The 27,077-nt window shown below is 39.0% G+C and overlaps 1 pseudogene; it reads left to right on the top strand.

The window, feature by feature from the left end:
- The first annotated feature begins 15,453 nt into the window (after window positions 1-15,453).
- LOC115987894 lies at window positions 15,454-16,413 on the top strand (annotated as a pseudogene).
- Window positions 16,414-27,077: the final 10,664 nt, after the last annotated feature.

Below are 27,077 nucleotides of genomic sequence, written 5' to 3'. Positions count from 1 at the left end.
TCTATCTTGGCATTTGCTTGCACAACCTCTTGCTCAAGAAATCTCACTTTTGTGTAGGCTTCTGACAGCTCACCATTCAGTATTTCTATCTCACACTTGGCCTCCTTGTAACGAATTAGGAGACTTTTGTAGTCATCCTCTGCCTTCTTCATCTTTCTCACAGCTGCCTTTGCCACCCTTGTGTACTCACCCGACCTCTCCAGGAGTGAGTTATAATTTTCTTGAAGATTGGCTATGTTTTCATCTCCTTTTGCATCTGATTCCTCAACAACTCTAAATGATTCTTCATCACTATGTACTCCAAGCTCTTGTACAAGCAGATTCAACTCGTCTGAAGAATCAACATGAGCAATGGTCATAAAAGCGGAGTAATTCCCTTCTCCGTCACAGCTTTCCTCATAATCAGAGTTGGATGAATCCGAGTTACTCAGTGTCATGGCATACACCTTGCCTTTTGATTTCAAATAATTTGGACATTCTTTCTTAAAGTATCCATGCCTGTTGCATTCAAAACAAGTGATACCTTATGTAGATTGGGATTCTTTTCCATCTTTCCTTTTAAATTCTCTTTTCTCCCTTCTTGAACTTTGAAATTTTCCTTTGTCCCCAAATTTACCATTATTCTCGAATTTCAAGAATTTTCAAAAAAATTTCACAAGGTATGCAACATCCTTGTCAACCACATCTTCATCCGATGAGTCATGGACTTCTACCTTCTCATTAATGGTCTTAAGAGCAAGAGATTTGCTCCTCCGTTGATTTGGCAGTGACATTTCATAAGTCTGAAGAGAACCAACCAGCTCCTGGATGTTGATGTCATCAAGGTCCTTACTCTTTTCAATTGCTGTTACTTTGGCACGAAAGCTTTTCGGCAATGATCAAAAGATCTTCCTTACTATTTTAGAATCCTCCGTTTTCTCCCCCAAATTGAACTTGCTGACAACCACCTCATTCAGCTTGCTATAGAAAGAGTCAAAAGACTCATCCTTACCCATTTTGAGCTCCTCAAACCGAGTGGTCAGCATTTGCAACTTGGTGTCTTTTACTTTCTTCGTGCCTTCGTAAGTGGTCTCCAAAATCTCCTATGCTTCTTTGGCAATGGTAATGTGAGAGATCCTGTGAAATTCATCTGGAGAGACACCACAGAAAATAACATTGAGTGCTTTACTGTTAGCATTAGATGTGGCGAGTGCTGCCTTATCCCATGTGGTTTTGGCTGCCTCAGGTCTGGTCCAACCTATCTCTATCGCATCCCAAACAGATTCTTCAATGGAACATAAAAATGCTCTCATACGAACCTTCCAAAAAGCATAATTATTACCATCAAAATATGGCGGTACATTTAAGGATTGAGACCGGTCCATATTAAAAAGGGTCAAGGATCACACTATGGTAACGAAACCAACAAAAGTGTACCCGCTCTGATACCAATTGAAAGTTCAAATAGTGTAAAAACACCCTTGAATGTTTAGACTCCCAATTTACAAATTACCAACTCAAGCTTTATATCAAACAATTAATGTGTGGAACATGAACAAAAGCTTAATACAGAATTGGTAAGCAATCTATGCCAATTAAAATCACATCCACAGCAGAAAATAAAAGACAAAGATAAAGGGAAGAGAGATGCAAACACAAGGACAACACACGATGTGTTATTGAAGAGGAAACCGAAACCCTCGGCGTAAAACCTCTCTGCCACCCTCCAAGCGGTAAACAATCCACTAGAAAATATAGTTGTGATACATGAACAGCAATAGACCCTCCAAGCCTAATCTACCCAGTGTACCTAAGCCCTCCAAGCGGTAAACAATCCACTAGAAAATATAGTTGTGATACATGAACAGCAATAGACCCTCCAAGCCTAATCTACCCAGTGTACCTAAGCCCTCCAAGCTTCTTCCTCCAACGAGGTTGCGTCGAACCTATTTCTTTTCTAGCTTCCCAAATTCCGCTACTTGACCATAGCATTAACCAATGTAAATTGGTTCCTTCCTAACTACTTCCTAGAACACCAAACAGCCCTCTCACAGTAATGGATATGATGAGAAAAGGTTTTGGTAAAATGCCTCTCAAGGATTTAACAATGGAGAGGAAGATAGTTGAGGAATTTGAAGAGTCTCTTATGTAAAGATTGTGGATGAATCAATCTTGTTTTACTCTAGGGTTTCTCTCTCAAAATTCTCTCTAGAAGCTCTCTTTCTTTCGTGGGCATAAGGGGTATTTATACTAAAGTGAGAATGGAATGTGAAACGTCAGGTTTTTCAAAACAGGGTTGGCTCACGGCTTAGCCTCGCGACTTGACTGAGTCACGAGATCCAGCCGCGAGATAACAGAACAGCCAGTTGTCCTATTTTGTCCTGTAGTGCTCCAGCTAGCATGACGCTTCAACTTCTAACATGCTTGGCACATGTGTTGCTTCTGGCGGCTTGCAGCCACGAGTCACCTGCGAGATCCAGCCGCGAGACTCTATTTTCTTGCACACTCTTGAGCATTCAACACTCTATCTCACTCACTACCCTTACAACAAACCCACCTAAATACAAGGTTACTAATTGTTGAAATACGAGCAAATTTAGCACGAAATAAAGCCAACAAGATGGTTGATTAAATTCAACCTTACAATAGGGGTCAAGGATTAGCTCTTAGATCAAAAGATTTAAAACAAAAGAGCTACCTGCTCTAATACCACTTGTTTGTTTTTAGACCCCTTAAAACCATAATTGGATTAACCTATTTAATTAGCTAAGTTATTACTTAGTCCAAATTTTAAGTCTAGGTTATCACAATCAAACAATCATATCATGCATAGTAGCGGAAAGATAAATAACACAATGATATGATCATCTAGGAAACCAAACCGGTAAAAACCTGGGGAGGATTTAACCTAGCTATCCTCTAGGTAAACCTAAATACACTTATGAAAGAATCGAAGTTGCTCAACAGGACCACGGACAAGCTTCGAGACCACGAACTCCTTCTTTCTTGGATTCTCCAGCAAGTACAAGCACACCCACTTGTGTTTCTTTAAGTTCTTACGGCAGCAATTGATGATCATCAAGTTCTTGAACGAATCTCCTTCTTGATAATCCTAAGCTTGTGTAAAGGAAAACTCCTCAAAATCTCACAAGAAATTTACACAAACAGCAATATGAGCAACACTAAAGCATGTCTAGGGTTTGCCTTATATACCTAGGGCAAAAACACAAAACCTTAAACGTTTCAAATAAACTAGGGCTGAGTTGAAATTCTGCAGAAAACGCATTCTGCCCGATTTTTAATTAATCGAGTTTAAGCTTCAATCAATCGAACAAGGCCGAAATGCTTTAATAAATCTACATCAACTTAAATCCAACTTTACATAAACAAACTAACTTTGAGCAAGTCTAAACACGACTAAACATTTTGTTTTGATCATGGTTTGCCAACAATACACATTAGAGTTCTAAATACATAAGATCCTAAGTCTTTAGAACCTAATAGTCTGCAAACGGAGATTACCCAGCAGAGAGAGAATCAAAAGTTGAGCTTAACACAGCTGGACAACTTGTACTCAAAGCTTTAGGTGGATGGTGTTAGGACATATGTGATTCACTTGTTAGGAACATATGTCACTATTTTATGTAATTGGCTAATCCTTTAACAAAATGCACTTTACTTGTATTTGGGTAGATCTATGATATGTTTAATACTTCAAGAAATGTTGTTTCAAGACCAAGTGTTAAAACCATGCAAGTTTATCCAAGATTTAAGCTGAGAAAGTGCCTATCATTAAAGCTCGACAGCTAGTATCTATCGAGCTTTAAGAGCTGTTCCAGCCCCGTGGCTCGACAACCGCTCGACAAATAGCTATCTGTCGAGGTTTATGAAAAACAGAGTTTTAGATATGTTTTGAATCTAATCTGTGATTATGTGTTTAGGCTTTCTTTTCTCACAACCATAGACATATAAAAGGATTATTTTAAGGGCCGTTAAAGGCGGAACAAGTTGTACAAGTGTTGAGTAAAGTTTGTTCAAGCAAATTGTGACTGAAGACAGAATTTGCCCTAATTCATCGTTCTTGTGAAGAAGTTGCTATGTTTGTGCACCGTTGGGTTTTGTGACCAAACATCTTCTTGATCTTCATCGTTTAGATGAACTGAAGAACTTTGCAGCCAACAACCTTCTCTAGTTGGTGATTGAAATTACATACTAGGATCTGCGCAATTGGTTAATCACATACTGAGAGTCGTGCATTAAAAGGAGAGATTGTCACTACAGAACAAGACCAATTGGGTATTGAAGTAAGGGTTCAACTGTAGGTTGGTATAAGGTACTAGGATTCCTTTACTTGTAACCGCTTGTTTTGATAATAGTGGATTCTCGGGAGTGGTGACCTTAAAATCACCAAATAAGGTTTTTGCCGTATTGGTTTCTGAAAGTTCAAAAACGTGTAAAAACACCTTTGAACGTTTAGACCCCCAAATTACAACTTAACCAATTCAAGCAATATGTCAAACAATTAGTGTGCAGAAACTTAACATGTGCTATAATATGAAATTGGTTAAAAGCTATCTAAGCCAAAACAAAATTAATCCATAGCAGATAATAAAAAGGCAAAGATAGAGAGGAAGGAAGATGCAAACACAAAGACAACACGCGGTGTGTTATCGAAGAGGAAACCGAAGCCCTCGGCGTAAAACCTCTCCACTGCCCTCCAAGCGGTAAACAATCCACTAGAAAATACAGTTGGGATACAAGGACAGCAATAGACCCTCCAAGCCTAATCTACCCAGTACACCTAAGCCCTCCAAGCTTCTTGCTCCAACGAGGTTGTGCCGAACCTTTTTCTTTTCTAGCTTCCCGGATTCTGCTACTAGACCGTAGCATCAACCAATGAAGATTGGTTCCTTCCTAACTGCTTCTCAGAAATCCAAACAACTGTCTCACAGTGATGATGATGGTGAGAACCAGGTTTGGTATAATGCCTCTCAAGGATTTGACAATGGAAAGGAAGAGAGTTGAGGAATTTGAAGAGTCTCTAAGGTATAGATTGTGTGTGAATCAATCTTGTTTTTCTTTAGGGTTTCTCTCTCAAAATTCTCTCTGGAAGCACTCTTTCAATCGTGGGTAATAGGGGTATTTATACTGAAGTGGGAGAGGAATGTGAAACGTTAGGTTTTGCAAAACAGGGGGTGGCTCGCGGCTTGACCTCGCGGCTTGACTAAGTCGCGAGATCTAGTCGCGAGTTAACCGTATGGCCAGTTGTACTGTTTTGTCCTATAGTGCTCCAGCTAGCATGACTGTTCATCTTCCAGCATGCTTGGCACGTATGCTGCTTCTGGCGGCTTGCAGCCGCGAGTCACCCGCGAGTCTCTGTTTTCTTGCACACTCTTGAGTAATCTTCACTCTATCTCACTTACTACCCTTACATCAAACCCACCTAAATACGGGGTTACTAAATGCTGAATTACAAGCAAATTTGGTACAGAATAAAGCCAATTAGATGGTTGAATAAATTCAACCTTACAATCTCCCCCTTTGGCTATTCTGTAACAAAACCCTAAAACAGACTCTAGACTTAACATGTGAGTTGAGAACAGTTGAACAAAACTCACTCACACCTAACTCTAGAAACTGTGAAGCACTTGAATCATATGAACATAATACTCCTGAAACACAACAATACACCATGATCATTGTAAGCAGAAAATTATAAATGCATATGAAACAGGCAATATATGATCAAGCAAAGATGGAGTTAAGAAACAAACCATGGCTTGATCAACTAAGTGAACACCACAAGGTAGTGAACACAGTGCTCATTCACACTTGGAATGAACACAAGGACATACAAGTTAACAAGCACAAGGCAGGACACTTGTATGCTCAACACTCAACCAATGCATAACACACAAGGTATATGCATCTAGGAACAATCCTACAAGGGCACAAGAGTGACAGTACATAAACCAAAATGCAAGACATTTAGATTAAAGTACTGATTTCAACATAGCATAAAGGCTGCAATAAGCAAGGTACATACCATAAAACCTACAAACTTATGCATAAAACATTAACCCTAAAAGCTTACAAAAGCACATGGGTACAAACACAAAACATCCTGAATAACATCATCAAAATATATTAAAGTTTAAACCAAGAGTATAGGTTAAGAGTTAAAAACAACTATACACCAAAACACAGTGTATCAAACCCATATAAACATTAAATAGTCCAACAAACATAAACCTAAAACCATAAGTTTAGAGGATAAGACTAAAAACAAAAGTATGACAAAAGTATGTGTGTACTCCCCCTACCACTATGCACACTTCCCTTTGAAACTTTCTCTCCCTTTTTGTCACGAATAGCTAAAGGCTCTCGTCTAACTTTCGTTGAATATCATCTAGCTGATTCTTCATAGTCTCGAGACGCATTTGGACATGGTTGTTTGTGGAGTAGAGAAGTGCCACAAGCTCATCAACGCGTTTCTGAATATGCTCAAGTACACTGCTGACTCTATCAGTATGAGGAGCAGTCTGTGCTTGCGGAATACTAGCCGGTGAAGCTTCAGGAACAGCACGAGATGTAGATGTGGTATGTGCAGGTGTCTCTGATTCAGGGGCAGATGGAGTAACCGGAGAGATGTGAGCACTCCTTGGTGATTTAGAGGAGTGACTTCTGCTAACTTGAATAGTGAACAAGGAAATGGGACGTTGACGAGTCAACATCTTTCCATCTGCAGGAGGAATAATGCCTTCACGAAGAATGAGCTTTATGATGAGACTACAAAATGGAATAACTCCTCGAGCTGCAGTTTGACACGCGGTCTTCCTCAAGGTGTAGTAGATGTGAGCACATATATCAATGGGGGCTCCTGTAATAAGGTCACAAAGGAATAGAGCTCTCCCAAGATTGATGAATGTAGTGTTGGACAGTGGGTAGAGATTGGTGAACATGATCAACTTCAGTGTGGTCAGCTCTGGTGCAAACTTTGCTGTGCTGATGGATGTTCCTGCACTGGATACTTCATGATCTGATCCTAGGATTTGTAGAATTTCTCCAACTTCTGGAGTTCGTTCATCGTAAGGAGTTAGGTTCACATTTTGAGGTCTGGTGATGCCGAGAAGATCTGCGATGGAGTCTGGGGAAACGCTAAACTCTGTTCCTCTGACCTAGAAAATGAGTTGAGGTCCAAGATCAGTTGCATTGGACAAGCATTCTTTAACCAACTCATCCATTGGATCATCAAAGTTCCCGAACAAGTTTGCCCAATCTCGTTTCTCAAAGATTTGAGGGATGAAAGTGGTCCCTAAGGTGTTAAACTCTACCACCCGTTCCACTATAGTGGTTGACTTGTCAAACACGTTTGAGTAGACGTGTGAGTTAAGCGGAAGTCTGAACCTATCCTCATTGGGATCTTGAGATGCCTGAGATGATAGATGAGTCCTTTTAGCAACTAGTGTTGCTGGTTCATCAGCAACAATGTCTTTACCCCTGGAAGATCGACGAGACATCTGCAAGATAATAGGCCCACAGCAAAGAACCAAACAACAGTACCACACAAGATACATGTCAATCAAGATTCAGTAAAACAATTTCAATATATAAATACAAACTGAAGATAGTGCAGACCCAACCAAACTTCCAACAATACAAAGAAGCACAAAATAACAAGTGCAGCAAAATGGTGATAGTGCACAAAGACATAGATAGACAAAAACAACTGACAAAACTGTCAATGAGACAGGTTATCATGACCATGATATGCAAACAGATACAGCATACGAACATTTAAAGCAGATAACATAAATCACTCCACAAGAGATATGAACAAGGGAAAAAATTTCAACATGTAGAAACCAGTCATCCACACTAGAGCACATGGTTGAGAGAAATACATTATGTTATCAAAAAAAAAAACTCAGTAACCAATACCGAAAACCAACATCAATACTTAAGCAAGTGAAATGAGTAAGTCAAATAGACACCAAACCCATTTAAGAAAAGATTTTCAGACTCAACAACAGGCAAATATCAGAACAATGAAAATCACATTGTGACCGCTCAACATGAAAACAGATGAGAACAATAGCAAACAAAACACGCCATACCCATTACACAAAGAGAGAAGTATTTCGAACACAATATCAATCCAAACGGTAACAAAAATATGCAGGAAAAGGGAAAATGAGATTGAGAAAGCAAAACCCATACCTTTGCTTGATGATTTGGATAAGAAATGAAGCACCAATGAGGTTTGAAAATGGATTCACGGAGTGTTTGGAAAGGAGGAAGTTTAGAGAGAAGATGAACAGTCACAAATGTTCGAGGGAAAACTGAAAAAGATTAAAAAACCGCTCCTGTTTCTGCCAAACATGCGATTTTCGCGACTTGATTAAGTCGCCATACAGTCGCTAGCTCAAGCCGCCAAAGCACTCAAGAACAAAAATTTGAAAAATTTTTCTAAGTGTTTTTTGCGACTGGAAGGTCTACCCGCGAGTGAGTCGCGAGCTGAGCCGCGAAAATCTCTAAGTGAACCTCCCGACTGGACCTTCCACTCGTGAGCAAGTCGCCAAAAATGACCCGCGAAGACGCGACTGAGGCACGCGACTTGACATACCCGCGACTGAGCCGCCAAAACAGGGCAAAACTGGATTTTTGAAATTTTCAGATTTTTCAAGCAAAATACTTTCCAAAAACACCTAAAATACTAAAAAATCTTTTTGTGCTTGAGTTAACAAAGATTGAGCATGTAAAAACACATTTCATCAAGTACAATCACACAAATGAATATGGCATTTGTTGAACATAAACTTGTGTGTTATGTGTGGATATCAACAAAGAGATAGACTTTAGTCTAATGTGAAGTTTCAATGATCAATTCAACCAAGACATACACTATTAGCACTAGATCATGTGACCCATCTCAATTATAGAAATATATATATATGACCTCCCACAAAACTTGATAACATAACATGGAGCTTTACATTTGACTCCACTTTCAATCATAACATTTGATCTTTTTGATCTTTTGAGGCAATCATCTCTCATTGTGAGAGTGATATATGACACTTCACTTTGAAGAACAAGCCTTTGGCTTTTTGAATAAACATTCACTTTAATATAAGGTCGCTTACCCTTTTTCCTAGTCAAATACTAGAATGTGCGACAGGCTTTTGCAGCTCAATATCTCTTTTCATTTGGAGATTTACATTTTGTGAGCTCTTTTTTTTTGCAAAAAAAATAAAGAGTTGGAAGATATATAGACACAAGTCTATGCATGTCTCAAAATTAACAAAACCATTCACTAATCATTCATGACAAGTTTGAAGATCTATTTACAACAATCACAAAGATTTCAAGATTTCTCCCACAGTGATATGAGTGCATAAAAACAAGCAATGCTCGAAAATGCATAAAGCCATTAGCACAAAGGTACAAGGCAAAACAAGTTTTGAGACAAAAACTCAACAAAGTCAATCAAGCTTTTTAATTTTCTAATTTTTATGTGATTTTTGGATTTTTGACACAAGAAACAAAGAGGTTGATAAGACAAAATTAAGAATATGCACAAGAAGACAAACAAACAACCAACAGCAAAAACAACATGCAAAACAAACAAACATTGTCACAAAGCATAGGAAGTATTAATGCATGGACATGTTGTAATGCTTATGCACGAGTACCCCTTTTCACCCACACGTCACTTGCGTTTGGGGTGATTTCCTTATAGGATTGGGTACGGGAGTTAGGGCTTTCAAACCTTCGTGAGAAGCTTTCCAAGCAGTTGGTGAATGCACCAATCATCTTCATCACGTTCATCGTTCCGGGATCACCATTCTGATCTCTAGATTGATCACCTGCCCAAATTCTTCTATCATTTCTAAGTCCTCCTGACCTTTGAGGAGTTGCATTATTCTTTGCTCTCAGCTTTTGGCAATTTGGTCGGGTATGCCCTTGAAGTCCGCAATAATGACACACATAAGTTGCTCTAGGACCTCTTTGTGGTCGTGAGCGAGACTTGGCACGAGATTTAAACCTGCCTACAGATTGATTACGGGGATTTAGCATCCGTTGATTCACCACATTCTTCTTCTCCTCCACCTTGAGCTTCTCACCAGTAAGGTCAACTACAACTGGATCTTTGGCCTTTACAAACTTCACTTCTTTAGTGACATTTCCAGATGAACTACTTCCTCCGGTATATCCCAATCCGGATTTGTCTGAAAAGCTCTTTTGAGATGAGATAACATCATCTAGCTTCTTGGTGGTGACCCTCTCTATTTTAGCATTTGCTTGTACAACCTCATTCTTAAGAAATCTCACTTTTGTATAAGTTTCGGACAACTCACCATTCAGTGTTTCTATCTCACATTTGGCCTCCCTATATCGGATTAGGAGACTTTTGTAGTCCTCCTCAGCCTTTTTCATTTTTTTCACAGCAGCCTTGACCACCCTTGTGTACTCACCCGACTTCTCTAAGAGTGAGTTATAATTCTCTTGAAGATTTGCTGTACTTTCATCTTCTTCAGCATCTGATTCTTCAACAATTCCTAGTGATTCATCATCACTATGTTCTCCAAGATCTCGTACAAGCAGATTCAACTCATCTGAAGACTCAACATGAGCTATAGTCATAAAAGCCGAATAGTTCCCTTCTCCATCACAGCTCTCTTCAGATTCTGAGTCAGACAAATCTGAGTCACTCAAAGTCGTGGCATACACTTTACCTTTCAATTTCAAATAATTCGGACATTCCTTCTTAAAGTGTCCATGCCCGTTACGTTCGAAACAAGTGACACCTTGTGTAGGTTGGGATTCTTTTCCATCTTTCTTTTTGAATTCCCTTTTCTCCCTTCCAGAACTTTGGAATTTTCTTTTATCATCAAATTTGCCATTATTTTTGAATAGCATTGAGTGCTTTACTGTTAGCATTAGATGCAGCAAGTGCTGCCTTATCCCATGTGGATTTGGCTGCCTCAGGTCTGGTCCAACCAATCTCAACAGTATCCCAAACAGATTCATCAATAGAACACAGAAAAGCTCTCATGCGAACCTTCCAAAAAGCATAATTACTACCATCAAAATATGGAGGTGCATTTAGGGATTTAGACCTATCCATCTCGAAAGGGAGTCAAGGATCATACAATGGTAATGAAACCAATAGCAGTGTACCCGCTCTGATACCAAATGAAAGTTCAAAAACGTGTAAAAACACCATTGAACGTTTAGATCCCCAAATTACAACTTAACCAATTCAAGCAATATGTCAAACAACTAATGTGCGGAAACTTAACATGTGCTATAATATGAAATTGGTTAAAAGCTATCTAAGCCAAAACAAAATTAATCCACAGCAGATAATAAAAAGGCAAAGATAGACAGGAAGGAATATGTAAACACAAAGACAACACGTGATGTGTTATCGAAGAGGAAACCGAAGCCCTCAGCGTAAAACCTCTCCGCCGCCCTCCAAGCGGTAAACAATCCACTAGAAAATACAGTTGGGATACAAGGACAGCAATAGACCCTCTAAGCCTAATCTACCTAGTGCACCTAAGCCCTCCAAGCTTCTTGCTCCAACGAGGTTGCGCCGAACCTTTTTCTTTTCTAGCTTCCTGGATTCCGCTACTAGACCGTAGCATCAACCAATGAAGATTGGTTCCTTCCTAACTGCTTCCCAGAAATCCAAACAACTGTCTCACAGTGATGATGATGGTGAGAACCAGGTTTGGTATAATGCCTCTCAAGGATTTGACAATGGAGAGGAAGAGAGTTGAGGAATTTGAAGAGTCTCTAAGGTATAGATTGTGTGTGAATCAATCTTGTTTTTCTTTAGGGTTTCTCTCTCAAAATTCTCTCTGGAAGCACTCTTTCAATCGTGGGTAATAGGGGTATTTATACTGGAGTGGGAGAGGAATGTGAAACGTCAGGTTTTACAAAACAGGGGTGGCTCACGGCTTGACCTCGCGGCTTGACTAAGTAGCGAGATCCAATCGTTAGTTAACCGTATGGTCAGTTGTCCTGTTTTGTCCTGTAGTGCTCCAGCTAGCATGACTGTTCATCTTCGAGCATGCTTGGCACGTGTGCTGCTTCTGGCGGCTTCAGCCGCGAGTCACCCGCGAGTCCCAGCCGTGAGTCTTTGTTTTCTTGCACACTCTTGAGCAATCTTCACTCTATCTCACTCACTACCCTTACATCAAACCCACTTAAATACAGGGTTACTAAATGCTGAATTACAAGCAAATTTGGCACGGAATAAAGCCAATTAGATGGTTGAATAAATTCAACCTTACAGTTTCCCCAATTTGTAAACAAATCACTGTGTCAATTTAATTTCCGCTACACTTAGTTTAGTTGGTGATTTGTTTGTGCTACCACGCACTTTGCATGTTAATTTGATTAATTAATAAACTTGGCTAATTAATCAATTGATTAATCACAAGGGGTCAATACGTTTTTGCCTATCAGATGGGAATTATGTAAGTCCAACAACAATGAGGGGTCAATAATGTTTTTGCCTATCAGATAGGAATTGTGGAAGTCCAGCAACAATGAGAATCCGAGTATCAAATAGGGCTATGCTAGACACTGGGAATTTTGTTATAACAAGCAAAAACTAAAGCATCATATGGAATAGCTTCAATGAACTAACCAATACAATGTTACCAACCCAAGTATTGGGTTTTGGGAGCAGCCTTTTCTCTACCATGTCCAAAAAAACCTACGGGGTGGGTAAATTTTAGCTCCATTTCAGACAACAAAATATATCAAATTCCTCATAAGATTTGATACTTAATCAAATAGCTGTCTACACCCAAAATACTTATGGAGCTCATTATGCTGAACTTAATGTTTCTGAGCTGATCATGGACAAGTCAGGCTACCTTCTAGTCAAGAACTTACTGGGAGCCATGTCTAACCTTTCATCAGAAGATGAGGTCTTAAGAACAGACTCTGACTCCTACTACAGGGCAACACTTGACTTTGATGGTGTTTTCAGACTCTATACTCACCCAAAGAATTCTACTGGAAACCAAACCTGGTCTGTAACTTGGTATGTTCCTGAAAACATCTGCCTGGATATTTTGGACACTTTTGGAAGTGGCCCTTGTGGTTATAATAGCTTATGTTCACTGAGAGCTTATGGTAAGCCAGAGTGTCAATGCGCCCCAGCTTCTCTCTCTTGGATGTAAATAACAAGTATAGTGGCTGCAAACAAGATGATGTAAGCTACATGCATGCATGAATGTAATGAGATGGGTACTGTGATTTCGAAAGATTAGTTTGAAATCTTGGAGATGGAGAATGCTGATTGGCCTTTAACTACCTATGACCTACTTCAACCCACAACTGAATTTGAATTCAAGAAATCCTGTCTACATGATTATTTTGCAGTCACCATTTTCCAGGATCCGAACTATAATAATGGCATAGGAAGATGTTCGAAGAAGAAATTACCGCTTTCTAGTGGGAGGTACGACCGTGGTGCCGTTGATAGCAAAGCTCTATTCAAGATATTGAAATTGAATAGCTCTTCACAGAATCCTACAAATCCAAATCCAGGCTAAGGAAAACATAGTCAAGCAATATTGATCCTTGCAGTCAGGGACAAAGCTATGCTTTGGCATTGGGGAGCAATGCACCACACCCCCCCCCCCCCAACTTTTTTGGAAATTTGATTTATGCATATATATATATATATATATATATATATATATAGACACAAGTTTAATATTTGACTTCAAAATATATACGCTTAGCCCCCCTCCAAAATATTTACAAATTACCCAATGAAACATCCCTAAAAAAAATAAAAATGAACTAACCTTCCTTTTTGCCCCCCAAGAATAATTGAAAAACCTTTAGCCAAAACCTTAGAACCAGAAAAACAAACCACAGTCCTCTCTCTGTGATGTGTTGTGTGAGGAAGAGACTCTAGCTGCTCTGCCCCTTTTTTTAGTTTTATGAAACCCAGTCTTCATCTCCCAGCTCTTGCTTGTCTTTCTACTTGTATGCAGTGACAAAGTATTGAACTAGTAGTGATGCGGATAGTAACTGATATTTCTCAATATTCAAGTATAAAGGTGTGGCCTCTAATATTTAGACCAAAAAGGAAAAGAAAAGGTTTTTAATAAAAACAAACTTGTGGCTATCGTTAGAGGACTAGAGTGGTAGTGCTGTAGAGACTAATAAGAAGATGAAAAAAAAGAAAGAAAAGAAATTGGTTGTTTGTTTGACTTTTGTGGTCTTAGGATAGTAGAAAAGTTGTTTACTTAATGTTTTGTAATGAATTGTTAATGTGGGGTGCAAATGATTTGCGGGCCAGGCCCATCTACCCAGGGAGAATACAAAGGCCCAAGCCGAGGAGGATTATGGCCCGAGTTCAACAAAATAGCCTTTGGGTACCGCCGAGGGTAGTTCAGTCCTCGGCAGACCCACAGTACCCCCAAAGGGAAGGGTAAAAACGGTATAGGATCGGAACTTAGAAGAAAGACCTAAAATATCAAGGGAAAGCTGCCCTTACTGCCATTCAATGCTCTGAACCTGACAGAGCCGCATTCTTTGGCTTTTACAACCACCCCTAATGACTTTGAATATAAGCTGATGGGACAAATATCAGCCTTGGAAATGTTGACCCCATACGTGGACGAAGGACAGTGGACACCGGCGAATATAAAAGGAAAAATCAGTAACCTAAGGAGGGGCTGGGAAAAATGGCCAAAAAACAAGAGCCTCCCAGCCCACCTCCAGGAGAACGACTCTAGGGGTGACGATCATTTAACCTTGTATGAACGCCATGAAAAACCCACCGCCTATCGATCAAGGCCTAGCCTTTCAAACCCACGCTCTACAAATGATATTGTTAGGGCCGTTTACGTGCGAACCCGACACCGTTACGGTCCGCCACGAATCGTGACCCTACAGTTAATATTAATATTGTTGTGACTTTATTATCAATAAATTATTAACATTAAATTTGTTATGTTATGTGGGCATGTTTATTTGGGTTTTTGTTTAGGATTAATTTCGTGGGGAATGTTGTGGATTTGGGTGTCCCTAGCATTATTCAAAGAAAAGTTATAAATAATTCATAAACTAACAATGATGATTTAGTGTTGCTAACCTCTAGTGTTGATGTCCTAATTTTTGAAAATCCTAAAATAAAATCTTGAAAAATCACCAACAATGAAATTGGTATTAGTTTATATATTGTAGTGTGATTTTGGATTGCATTTGCAAATATGAGATTATGATGTTAATGAACATGATAAAATTCGATAAGCTTACATTAAGCTTGGCCCCCCCAGGTTCGAAGTCTGGCTCCGTCCCTGCTTGTAGTCCTCCTAGGTACATGTATTTTTTAGTTTCTTTTCTGTAGCTGCAATTTCTCTAGTTGTCTTCTGTTTGTGGCAAGGAAAACTGCCAAATTTCTACAGAACCTTACATACAAAAGATCTTGATATGAATCTTTGTTCATTTACATACAAAGATCTTGAAGAAGCTACTAGTGGGTTCAAAGACGAATTGGGCAGGGGTTCTTTTGGCACTGTTTATAAAGGGGTAATAGTATCAAGTTATAGCAACTATGTTGCTGTTAAGAAGCTAGACAAGATGATAAAGGAAGGTGAGAGGGAATTCAAAACTGAAGTAACTGTGATCGGCCAAACTTATCATAAGAATTTGGTACAGTTACTTGGCTATTGTGATGAAGGTGAGCACCAAATTTTGGTGTATGAGTTTATGTACAATGGTTCATTGTCGAGTTTCCTCTTTGGAGTAATAAGACCAAGTTGGCAACAAAGAACATGAATTGCATTAGGAATTGCCAAAGGACTAATGTACTTACATGAAGATAGCAGCATGCAAATCATTCATTGTGATATAAAGCCTCAAAACATACTCTTGGATGATTTTTTTACAGCCAAAATTTCTTATTTTGGATTGGCAAAGCTTTTGATGAACCACCAAACCAGTACTCACACTGGCATTAGGGGGACGAAAGGCTATGTTGCACCTGAATGGTTCAAGAACACACCAGTCACCATAAAGGTGGATGTTTATAGTTTTGGTGTCATGTTGTTGGAGATCATTTGCTGCAAGAGATGTGTGGAAGTTGAGATGGAGAGGGCAGCAATACTTATAAAGTGGGCTTATGATTGCTATAGTAGAGGGAAAGTTGAAAGATTGGTGGAAAATGATGAAGAGGCTATTAGTGATATGAATTGGGTGAAGAAGCTAGTAATGGTGGAAATTTGGTGTGTACAGGATGTGCCATTATCGAGGCCTTCAATGAGAGAAGTCACTCATATGCTAGAAGGCATTCTTGAGATTTCTATACCCCCGTGTCCTTTTCTCTACGATTCAACTTTCGAAGCTAAAAAGTCATCCATAGGATTTTCAAATAATAGTATGAAGAAATGAACCTCCCAATGTTGGGAGGCTCATTACTTCAACTAGTCTCCGTGTAGTGTCTAAGTGAAGTGGTGTCATAACAGGCCAAATAAGCTTTTCCATGATGTCCTTTGAAAGTTTAGTCATTTGGAAAGATTGTCTTAATAAAGAGTTCTTGTCATGAATTTAAGCTTAGTACTACTACTTAAATGGATTGAAATGCTACTCAAATGTGGCTCTATGGGGGTTGTTGGTGTATGTAGTCTATATATAGTGTGTAGATTGTATGATTTTTTTTTTTTTTTTTTTGAGATAAGGAGATTAGTGAATTTAAACTACTATAAGTCTTTCATATTGATTATATTGAATGGTATTAGTGTGTCTGAAAATGAATTACTTTCATCTATGTCATGGTTGAGCATAGCTTCCACTTTTCAATCTCTTTCTACTTCAAAACTTTCTAATCCTGCACTTCCTCCCTCATCCAATTATTATCTGAATAGTTCTCCACAGTTTCCACAATGATGATGATTGTAAGGTTGAATTTATTCAACCATCTAATTGGCTTTATTCCGTGCCAAATTTGCTTGTAATTCAGCATTTAGTAACCCTGTATTTAGGTGGGTTTGATGTAAGGGTAGTGAGTGAGATAGAGTGAAGTTTGCTTAAGAATGTGCAAGAAAACAGGGACTCGCGGCTGGGACTCACGGGTGACTCGCGGCTGCAAGCCGCCAGAAGATGCGCACGTGCCAAGCATCCTGGAAGATGAACAGTCATGCTAGCTGGAGCACTATAGGACAAAGTAGAACAACTGGCCATACGGTTATCTCGCGACTGGATCTCGCGACTTGGTTAAGCCGCGAGGTCAAGCCGCGAGCCACCCCTGTTTTGTAAAAACCTGACGTTTCACATTCCTCTCCACTCCAGTATAAATACCCCTTTTACCCACAATTGAAAGAGAGCTTCCAGAGAGAATTTTGAGAGAGAAACCCTAAAGAAAAACAAGATTGTTTCATCCACAATCTATACCTTAGAGTCTCTACAAATTCCTCAACTCTCTTCCTCTCCATTGTCAAATCCTTGAGAGGTATTGTACCAAACCTGGTTCTCACCATCATCATCACTGTGAGACAGTTGTTTGGATTTCTGGGAAGCAGTTAGGAAGAAACCAATCTTCATTGGTTGATGCTACAGTCTAGTAGCGGAATTCGGGAAGTTAGAAAAGAAAAAGGTTCGGCGCAACCTCGTTGGAGCAAGAAGCTTGGAGGGCTTAGGTGCACTGGGTAGATTAGGCTTGGAGGGTCTATTGCTGTCCTTGTATCCCAACTGTATTTTCTAGTGGATTGTTTACCACTTGGAGGGCGGCGGAGAGGTTTTTCGCCGAGGGCTTCGGTTTCCTCTTCGATAACACATCGCGTGTTGTCTTTGTGTTTGCATCTTCCTTCCTCTATCTTTGCCTTTAAATTATCTACTGTGGATTTTATTTTGTTATGGCTTAGATAGGTTTTAACCAATTTGGTGTTATAGCATGTGTTAAGTCTCCGCACATTAATTGTTTGACATATTGCTTGAATTGGTTAAGTTGTAATTTGGGGGTCTAAACGTTCAAAGGTGTTTTTGTACACGTTTTTGAACTTTCAATTGGTATCAGAGCGGGTACACTATTATTGGTTTCATTACCATTGTGTGATCCTTGACTCCCTTTTGAGATGGATAGGTCTCAATCCCTAAATGCACCTCCATATTTTGATGGTAGTAATTATGCTTTTTGGAAGGTTCGCATGAGAGTTTTTCTGTGTTCTATTGATGAATCCATTTGGGATGCTGTTGAGATTGGTTGGACCAAACCTGAGGTAGCCAAATCCACATGGGATAAGGCAGCACTTGCTGCATCTAATGCTAACAGTAAAGCACTCAATGCTATTTTCTGTGGTGTGTCTCCAGATGAATTTCACAGGATTTCTCATATTACCGTTGCCAAAGAAGCATGGGAGATCTTGGAAACTACCTATGAAGGCACGAAGAAAGTGAAAGACACCAAGTTACAAATGTTGACCACCCGGTTTGAGGAGCTCAAAATGAGTGAGGATGAGTCTTTTGACTCTTTCTATGGGAAGCTAAATGAAGTGGTTGTCAGCAAGTTCAACTTGAGGGAGAAAACGGAGGACTCAAAGATTGTAAGGAAGATCCTTCGATCATTGCCGGAAAGTTTTCGTGCTAAAGTGACAGCAATTGAAGAGAGCAAGGACCTTGATGACATCAAAGTACAGGAGCTGGTTGGTTCTCTACAGACTTATGAGATGTCGCTGCCAAATCAACGGAAGAGTAAATCTCTTGCTCTAAAGACCATTAATGAGAAGGTGGAAGATCAAGACTCATCGGGAGAAGATGGGGTTGACAAAGATGTTGCTTACCTTGTCAAAAATTTCAGAAAGTTCTTGAAATTCAAAAATAATGACAAATTTGATGATAAAAGAAAATTCCAAAGTTCTGGAAGGGCGAAAAGGGAATTCAAAAAGAAAGATGGAAAAGAATCCGAACCTACACAAGGTGTCACTTGTTTCGAATGTAACGGGCATGGACACTTTAAGAAGGAATGTCCTAATTATTTGAAATCAAAAGGTAAAGTGTATACCACGACCTTGAGTGATTCGGATTCGTCTGACTCAGAATCTGAAGAGAGCTGTGATGGAGAGGGGAACTATTCAGCTTTTATGACTATTGCTCATGTTGAGTCTTCAGAAGAGTTGAATTTGCTTGTGCGAGACCTTGGAGAACATAGTGATGATGAATCACTACGAATTGTTGAAGAATCGGATGCTGAAGAAGATGGAAGCACAGCAAATCTTCAGGAGAATTATAAATCACTCTTGGAGAAGTCGGGGGAGTACACAAGGGTGGCCAAGGCTGCTGTGAGAAAAATGAGGAAGGCTGAGGAGGACTACAAAAGTCTCCTAATCCGATATAAGGAAGCAAAATGTGAGATAGAAACACTGAATGGTGAGTTTTCCGAAGCTTACACAAAAGTGAGATTTCTTGAGAATGAAGTTGTGCAAGCAAATGCTAAAATAGAAAGGGTCACCACCAAAAAGCTAGATGATGTCATCTCATCTCAAAAGGGCTTTTCAGACAAATCCGGATTGGGATATACTGGAGGAAGTAGTTCATCTGGAAATGTCACTAAAGAAGTAAAGTTTGTAAAGGCCAAAGATCCAGTTGTAGCTAACCTTACTGGTGAGAAGCTAGAGGTGGAGGAGAAGAAGAATGTGGTGAACCAACGGATGTTAAATCCCCGTAATCAGTTTGTAGGCAGGTCTGAATCTCATGCCAAGTCACGTCCACGACCACAAAGAGGTCATAGAGGAACTTATGTGTGCCATTATTGCGGACTTCAAGGGCATACTCAACCAAATTGCCAAAAGCTGAGAGCAAAGAATAGTGCAACTCCTCAAAGGTCAGGAGGACCCAGAAATGATAGGAGAATTTGGGCAGGTGATCAATCTAGAGATGAAAATGGAGATCCCGGAATGATGAACGTGATGAAGATGATTGGTGCATTCACCAATTGCTTGGAAAGCTTCTCACGAAGGTTTGAAAGCCCTAACTCCCGTACCCAATCCTATAAGGAAATCACCCCAAACGCAAGTGACGTGTGGGTGAAAAGGGGTACTCATGCATAAGCATTACAACATGTCCATGCATTAATACTTCCTATACTTTGTGACAATGTTTGTTTGTTTTGCTTGCTGTGTTTTTGCTGATTGGTTATTTGTTTGTCTACTTGTGCATATTTCTATTTTTGTCTTATCAATCTTTTTGTTTCTTGTGTCAAAAATCCAAAAATCACATAAAAAATTAGAAAATCAAAAAGCTTGATTGACATTGTTGAGTCTTTGTCTCAAAACTTGTTTTGCCTTGTACCTTTGTGCAAATGGCTTTGCGCATTTTCGAGCATTACTTGTTTTCATGCACTCATATCACTGTGGGAAAAATCTTGAAATCTATGTGATTGTTGTAAATAGATCTTCAAACTTGTCATGAATGATTAGTGAATGGTTATGTTGATCTTGAGACAAGCATAGACTTGTGTCTATATATCTTCCCACTCTTTATTTTTGTTTTGCTAAAAGAGCTCACCAAATGTAAATCTCCAAATGAAAAGAGATATTGAGCTGCAAAAGCCTGTCGCACATTCTAGTATTTGACTAGGAAAAAGGGTAAGCGACCATATATTGAAGTGTATGTTTATTCAAAAAGCCAAAGGCTTATTCATCAAAGTGAAATATCAAATATTACTCTCAAAATGAGAAGTGACTGACTCAAAAGATCAAAACGATCAAATGTTATGATTAAAAGTGGAGTCAAATGTAAAGCTCCAACTCATGTTATCAAGTTTTGTGGGAGGTCATATATACATATTTCTATAATTGAGATGGGTCACATGATCTAGTGCTAATTGTGTATGTCTTGATTGAATTGATCATTGAAGCTTCACATTAGACTAAGGACTATCTCATTGTTGATATCCACACACAACACACAAGTTTATGTACAATAAATGCCATATTCATTTGTGTGATTGTACTTGATGAAATGTGTTTTCACATGCTCAATCTTTGTTAATTCAAGCACAAAAAGATTTTTGAGTGTTTTAAGTGTTTTTGGAAAGTATTTTGTTTGAAAAATCTGAAAATTTCAAAAACCCAGTTTTGCCCAGTTTTGGCGGCTCAGTCGCGGGTATGTCAAGTCGCGAGACTCAGTCGCTACTTCGCTGGTCATTTTTGGCGACTTATTCGCGAGTGGAAGGTCCAATCGCGAGGTTCACTCAGAGATTTTCACGGCTCAGCTCGCGACTCACTCGCGGGTAGACCTTCCAGTCGCGAAAAACACTTAGAAAAATTTTTCAAATTTTTGGTCTTGAGTGTTTTGGCGGCTTGAGCTAGCGACTGTGTGGCGACTTAATCAAGTCGCGAAAATCGCATGTTTGGCAGAAACAGGAGCAGTTTTTAAATCATTTTCAGTTTTCCCTCGAACTTTTGGTAACTGTTCATTTTCTCTCTAAACTTCCTCCATTCCAAACACTCCGTGAATCCTTTTTCAAACCACATTGGTGTTTCATTTCTTATCCAAATCATCAAGAAAAGGTATGGGTTTTTGCTTTCTCAGTCTCATTTTCATTTTCCTTTTTCCTGGATATTTCTGTTACAGTTTGGATTGATATTGTGAAATGGGTATGGCGTGTCTTGTTTGGTATTTTTCTCATATGTTTTCGTGTTGAGCGGTCACAATTTTTTTCTTTTCATTGTTCTAATATTTGCCGGTTGTTGAGTGTGCAATTTTTTTAATAGGTTTGATGTTTATTTGACTTGCTCATTTCACTTGCTTGCATATTAATTTTCGTTTTCGGTGTGGGTTACTGAGTTGTTTTGAGAACATAATGTGTGTCTCTCAACCGTGTGCACAGTGTTTGAATGATGTGGTACTTCATGCTGAAAATTTTTTTTCCCATGTTCATATCTCTTGTGGAGTGTTTTATGTTATCTGCTCTAAGTGTTCGTATGACGTTTGCATATCATGGTCATGATAACCTGTCTCATTGACAGTTTTGTCATTTGTTTAGTTTTTCTATGTCTTTGTGCACTATCACCATTTTGATGCACTATCTATGATATTGTTGGAAAGCTTTGTTTGGTTCTGCATTATCTTCAGGTTGTATTTATATATTGAAATTTTTTTTTGAATCTTGTTGACATTTATCTTGTGTGGTACGGTTGTTTGGTTCTTTGCTGTGGGTTTATTTTTCTTGCAGATGTCTCGTCGATCTTCCAGGGGTAAAGACATTGTTGCTGACGAACCAGCAACACCAGTTGCTAAAAGGACTCGACTATCATCTCAGGCATCTCAAGACCCCAATGAGGATAGGTTCAGACTTCCGCTTAACTCACATGCCTACTCAAACGTTTTTGACAAGTCAACAACTATAGTGGAACGGGTGGTAGAGTTTAACACCTTAGGGACTACTTTTATCCCTCGTATCTTTGAGAATCGAGATTGGGCAAACTTGTTCGGGAACTTTGATGATCCAATGGATGAGCTGGTCAAAGAATGCTTCTCCAATGCAACTGATCTTGGAGTTCAACTCATTTTCTGGGTCAGAGGAACTGAGTTTAGTGTTTCCCCAGACTCCATTGCAGAACTTCTCGGCATCACCAGACCTCAGAATGTAAATCTAACTCCTTATGATGAACGATCTCCAGAAGTTGGAGAAATTCTTCAAATCCTAGGATCCGATCATGAAGTATCCAGTGCTGGAACATCCATCAGCACCGCAAAGTTTGCACCTGAGCTGACCACACTGAAGTTGATCATGTTCACTAATCTCTTCCCACTGTCCAACACTACATTCATCAATCTTGGGAGAGCTCTATTCCTTTGTGACCTTATTACAGGAGCCCCCATTGATATATGTGCTCACATCTACTACACCTTGAGGAAGACCGCGTGTAGAACTACAGCTCGAGGAATTATTCCATTTTACAGTGTCATCATGAAGCTCATTCTTCGTGAAGGCATTATTCCTCCTACAGATGGAAAAATGTTGACCCGTCAGCGTCCCATCTCCATGTTCACTCTTCAAGCCAGCAGAAGTCACTCCTCTAAATCACCAAGGAGTGCTCACATCTCTCCGGTAACTCCATCTGCCCCTGAATCAGAAACACCTACACATACCACATCGACATCACGTGCTGTTCCTGAAACTTCACCGGGTAATATTCCACAAGGACAGACTGCTCCTCATACTGATAGAGTAAGTAGTATGCTTGAGCATATTCAGAAACGCGTTGATGAGCTTGTGGCACTTCTCTACTCCACAAACAACCACGTCCAAATGCGTCTTGAGACTATGGAGAATCAGCTAGATGATATTCAACGAAAGTTGGACGAGAGCCTTTAGCTATTCGTGACAAAAAGGGGGAGAGCATTTAGCAAGGGGGAGAGGAAGTTTCAAAGGGAAGTGTGCATACTGATAGGGGGAGTACACACACACACACACATACTTTTGTTTTTAGTTTTTAGTCTTATCCTCTAAACTTATGGTTTTAGATTTATGTTTTGGGTACTCTTAATGTTTTTATGGGAGTGCTACACTATGTTTTGGTGTATAGTTGTTTCTAACTGTTTTCTCATACTCTTGGTTTAAACTTTAATATATTTTGATGATGTTATTCAGAATGTTTTGTGTTTTGTACCCATGTGCTTTTGTAAGCTTTTAGGGTTAATGTTTTATGCATAGTTTGTAGGCTATATGATTTGTACCTTACTTAGTGCAGCCTTTATGCTTTATTGAAATCAGTACTCTAATCTAAATGTTATGCATTTTGGTTTATGTACTGTCACTCTTGTGCCCTTGTAGGATTGTTCCTAGATGCATATACCTTGTGTGTTATGCATTGGTTGAGTGTTGAACATACAAGTGTCTTGCCTTGTGCTTGTTAACTTGTATGTCCTTGTGTTCATTTCAAGTGTGAATGAGCACTGTGATCACTACCTTGTGGTGTTCACTTGGTTGGTCAAGCTATGGTTTGTTTCTTAATTCCATCTTTGCTTGATCACATATTGCCTGTTTCATATGCATTCTATAATTTTCTGCCTACAATGATCATGGTGTATTGTTGTGTTTCAGGAGTATTATGTTCATATGATTCAAGTGCTTCACAGCTTCTAGAGTTAGGTGTGAGTGAGTTTTGTTCAACTGTTCCCAACTCACATGTTAAGTCTAGAGTCTGTTTTAGGGTTTTGTCACGGAATAGCCAAGGGGGAGATTGTAAGGTTGAATTTATTCAACCATCTAATTGGCTTTATTCCGTGCCAAATTTGCTTGTAATTCAGCATTTAGTAACCCTGTATTTAGGTGGGTTTGATGTAAGGGTAATGAGTGAGATAGAGTGAAGTTTGCTCAAGAATGTGCAAGAAAACAGGGACTCGCGGCTGGGACTCGCGGGTGACTCGCGGCTGCAAGCCGCCAGAAGATGCGCACGTGCCAAGCATGCTGGAAGATGAACAGTCATGCTAGCTGGAGCACTACAGGACAAAACAGAACAACTGGCCATACGGTTATCTCGCGACTGGATCTCGCGACTTGGTCAAGCCGCGAGGTCAAGCCGCGAGCCACCCCTGTTTTGTAAAAACCTGACGTTTCACATTCCTCTCCACTCCAGTATAAATACCCCTTTTACCCACAATTGAAAGAGAGCTTCCAGAGAGAATTTTGAGAGAGAAACCCTAAAGAAAAACAAGATTGTTTCATCCACAATCTATACCTTAGAGTCTCTACAAATTCCTCAACTCTCTTCCTCTCCATTGTCAAATCCTTGAGAGGTATTGTACCAAACCTGGTTTTCACCATCATCATCACTGTGAGACAGTTGTTTGGATTTCTGGGAAGCAGTTAGGAAGGAACCAATCTTCATTGGTTGATGCTACGGTCTAGTAGCGGAATCCGGGAAGCTAGAAAAGAAAAAGGTTCGGCGCAACCTTGTTGGAGTAAGAAGCTTGGAGGGCTTAGGTGCACTGTGTAGATTAGGCTTGGAGGGTCTATTGCTGTCCTTGTATCCCAACTGTAATTTCTAGTGGATTGTTTATCGCTTGGAGGGCGGCGGAGAGGTTTTTCGCTGAGGGCTTCGGTTTCCTCTTCGATAACACATCGCGTGTTGTCTTTGTGTTTGCATCTTCCTTCCTCTATCTTTGCCTTTAAATTATCTACTGTGGATTTTATTTTGTTATGGCTTAGATAGGTTTTAACCAATTTGGTGTTATAGCATGTGTTAAGTTTCCGCACATTAATTGTTTGACATATTGCTTGAATTGGTTAAGTTGTAATTTGGGGGTCTAAACGTTCAAAGGTGTTTTTGTACACGTTTTTGAACTTTCAATGATTTTTATAATTTTAAAAACAGATGCAGTTTCTATCAAATAATGAAGAAAAAGAATTGACTATTCTATTACTAATCAATTATATAGGAATTTAACAACCATTTTGGGTGCGCATTTGCTTGCCTTAGACATGATTGGGAGCAAGGCTTTGTCATCCACAGTTATGATGAAAAGAATGCAATGTAAATCATCAAAAATTATGATACAATGCTAACTGGTTTTGAAGTTTCATATTGATAATGTCCTTTAAAGCAGATTTCTTAATTGACCAAGGAAACTCTAGTAATATTAGGAATTTCTGTGCTTCATTGTTTTCTTTTTGGGATAGATTTTGGGTTTCTTTTCATTTGCAACAAGAAAAAATGACCAAGGAATCCGGGTAGAAAACACATTTGTATCTCTACGATAAAATTTCATATCTTCACAAGAAGAAAACGTTTGACATAGATCATACTTAACCGAGCATCTAAGAAATCAATATCATCAAATAATACCAAAATGCCAGAAGAAGAGAGTATAACACTAATCCGGTAAAAAGAATAAACTAATAAAGACTTATACTGCATGTTCCCATAAGATGCAGCTATGTGTAAAGGAGTATTAATAAATGGTAGCTCATCGGTGTGCTCCAAAAGTTTTACATCCTCTCCAATTAAGGTGTAAAATTTATCAATATTATTATCATCACTTCGAGTAACTGTAGAAATCGATGAACTCTAGCATTGTATAGCATAAGTGTAATTTCTCTGTTGTCTACTTGTGTTTGTCCTTGTGAGATGTGCCATGCTGTTTTACCATCCAAATTTGTACTGTTTACATCGACAAATTGGGAACCACAAGCGAGTAAGTGACTCACAAGCTGCATAATGTAAATTAGTTAAGTCTCGTCTTTGGTCGGTTCTTAATCCAAATGCATAAGCTTCTTCTTATTTTATAATTTTTTAATCAAAAATTATAATTAAAGAAATTTAAAAAAAAAATGTTCATTATGTATTACATGCAGTTGCAAATTAAGCCACTGAATCATTATGTATTATATTTAGATATAAAAGATTTTAAATTTTGAAAAGAAAAAAAAAAATTACTTGGCCTCAAAAAATGAGTTTTGGTTCCAAAAAAAATTCAAAAAATAAAATGGTCATCTAGACTATTTTTAGTTTTTTTTTTTTTTTTTTTATTATTCATATTTTGTTAATGCAAAGTAGATGTTAATGGGGAAGAAAAAGAGCTTGCCTGGGTTTGAATTTTTGATACTACAATGTGCAACAAAGTATTGTCTTCACCGTCCTTCCAGTTTAGGACTAGGTCTTCATTTAATGAAGCATTTTTAAACCAATTTCTTAGAAGCCATTCCACCAAGAATTTGAAAGCCTTGAGCAGGTCCTTTTTTAGTCCAATATGCAAAATGTTCTTAGTTTGCTCAGTCATGTCTGTAATAGAATTAGGACAAATTAATAGAAATTTGTCCAATAGATCAAGGTGGTGATCACCTGTTGCTACTACATAATGCAAAGGAGTGAGACACTCCTTTCCTTTGACATGAATAAGGTACCCATCAAATTGTAGAAGTTGACGAACCAACTCATTATGCCCATTAGGTATAGGCACAGAACAAAAGTGGGAATGGAAGTTCCCACGGTAGGTATAGGCACAAAAGTAGAAAAAAAAAATTAGGAGTTTTAAGTGATTCCCACGATAGGCATAAATACAAAAGTTGCAATGGAAATGTATAAGTATTAGAACAAAATCAACTTTGTAAG

The sequence above is a fragment of the Quercus lobata genome, chromosome 4 (genome assembly GCF_001633185.2).
Source record: "Quercus lobata isolate SW786 chromosome 4, ValleyOak3.0 Primary Assembly, whole genome shotgun sequence".
In the NCBI taxonomy this organism is placed as follows: domain Eukaryota; kingdom Viridiplantae; phylum Streptophyta; class Magnoliopsida; order Fagales; family Fagaceae; genus Quercus; species Quercus lobata.
This window is presented reverse-complemented; position numbering and strand designations above follow the sequence as displayed.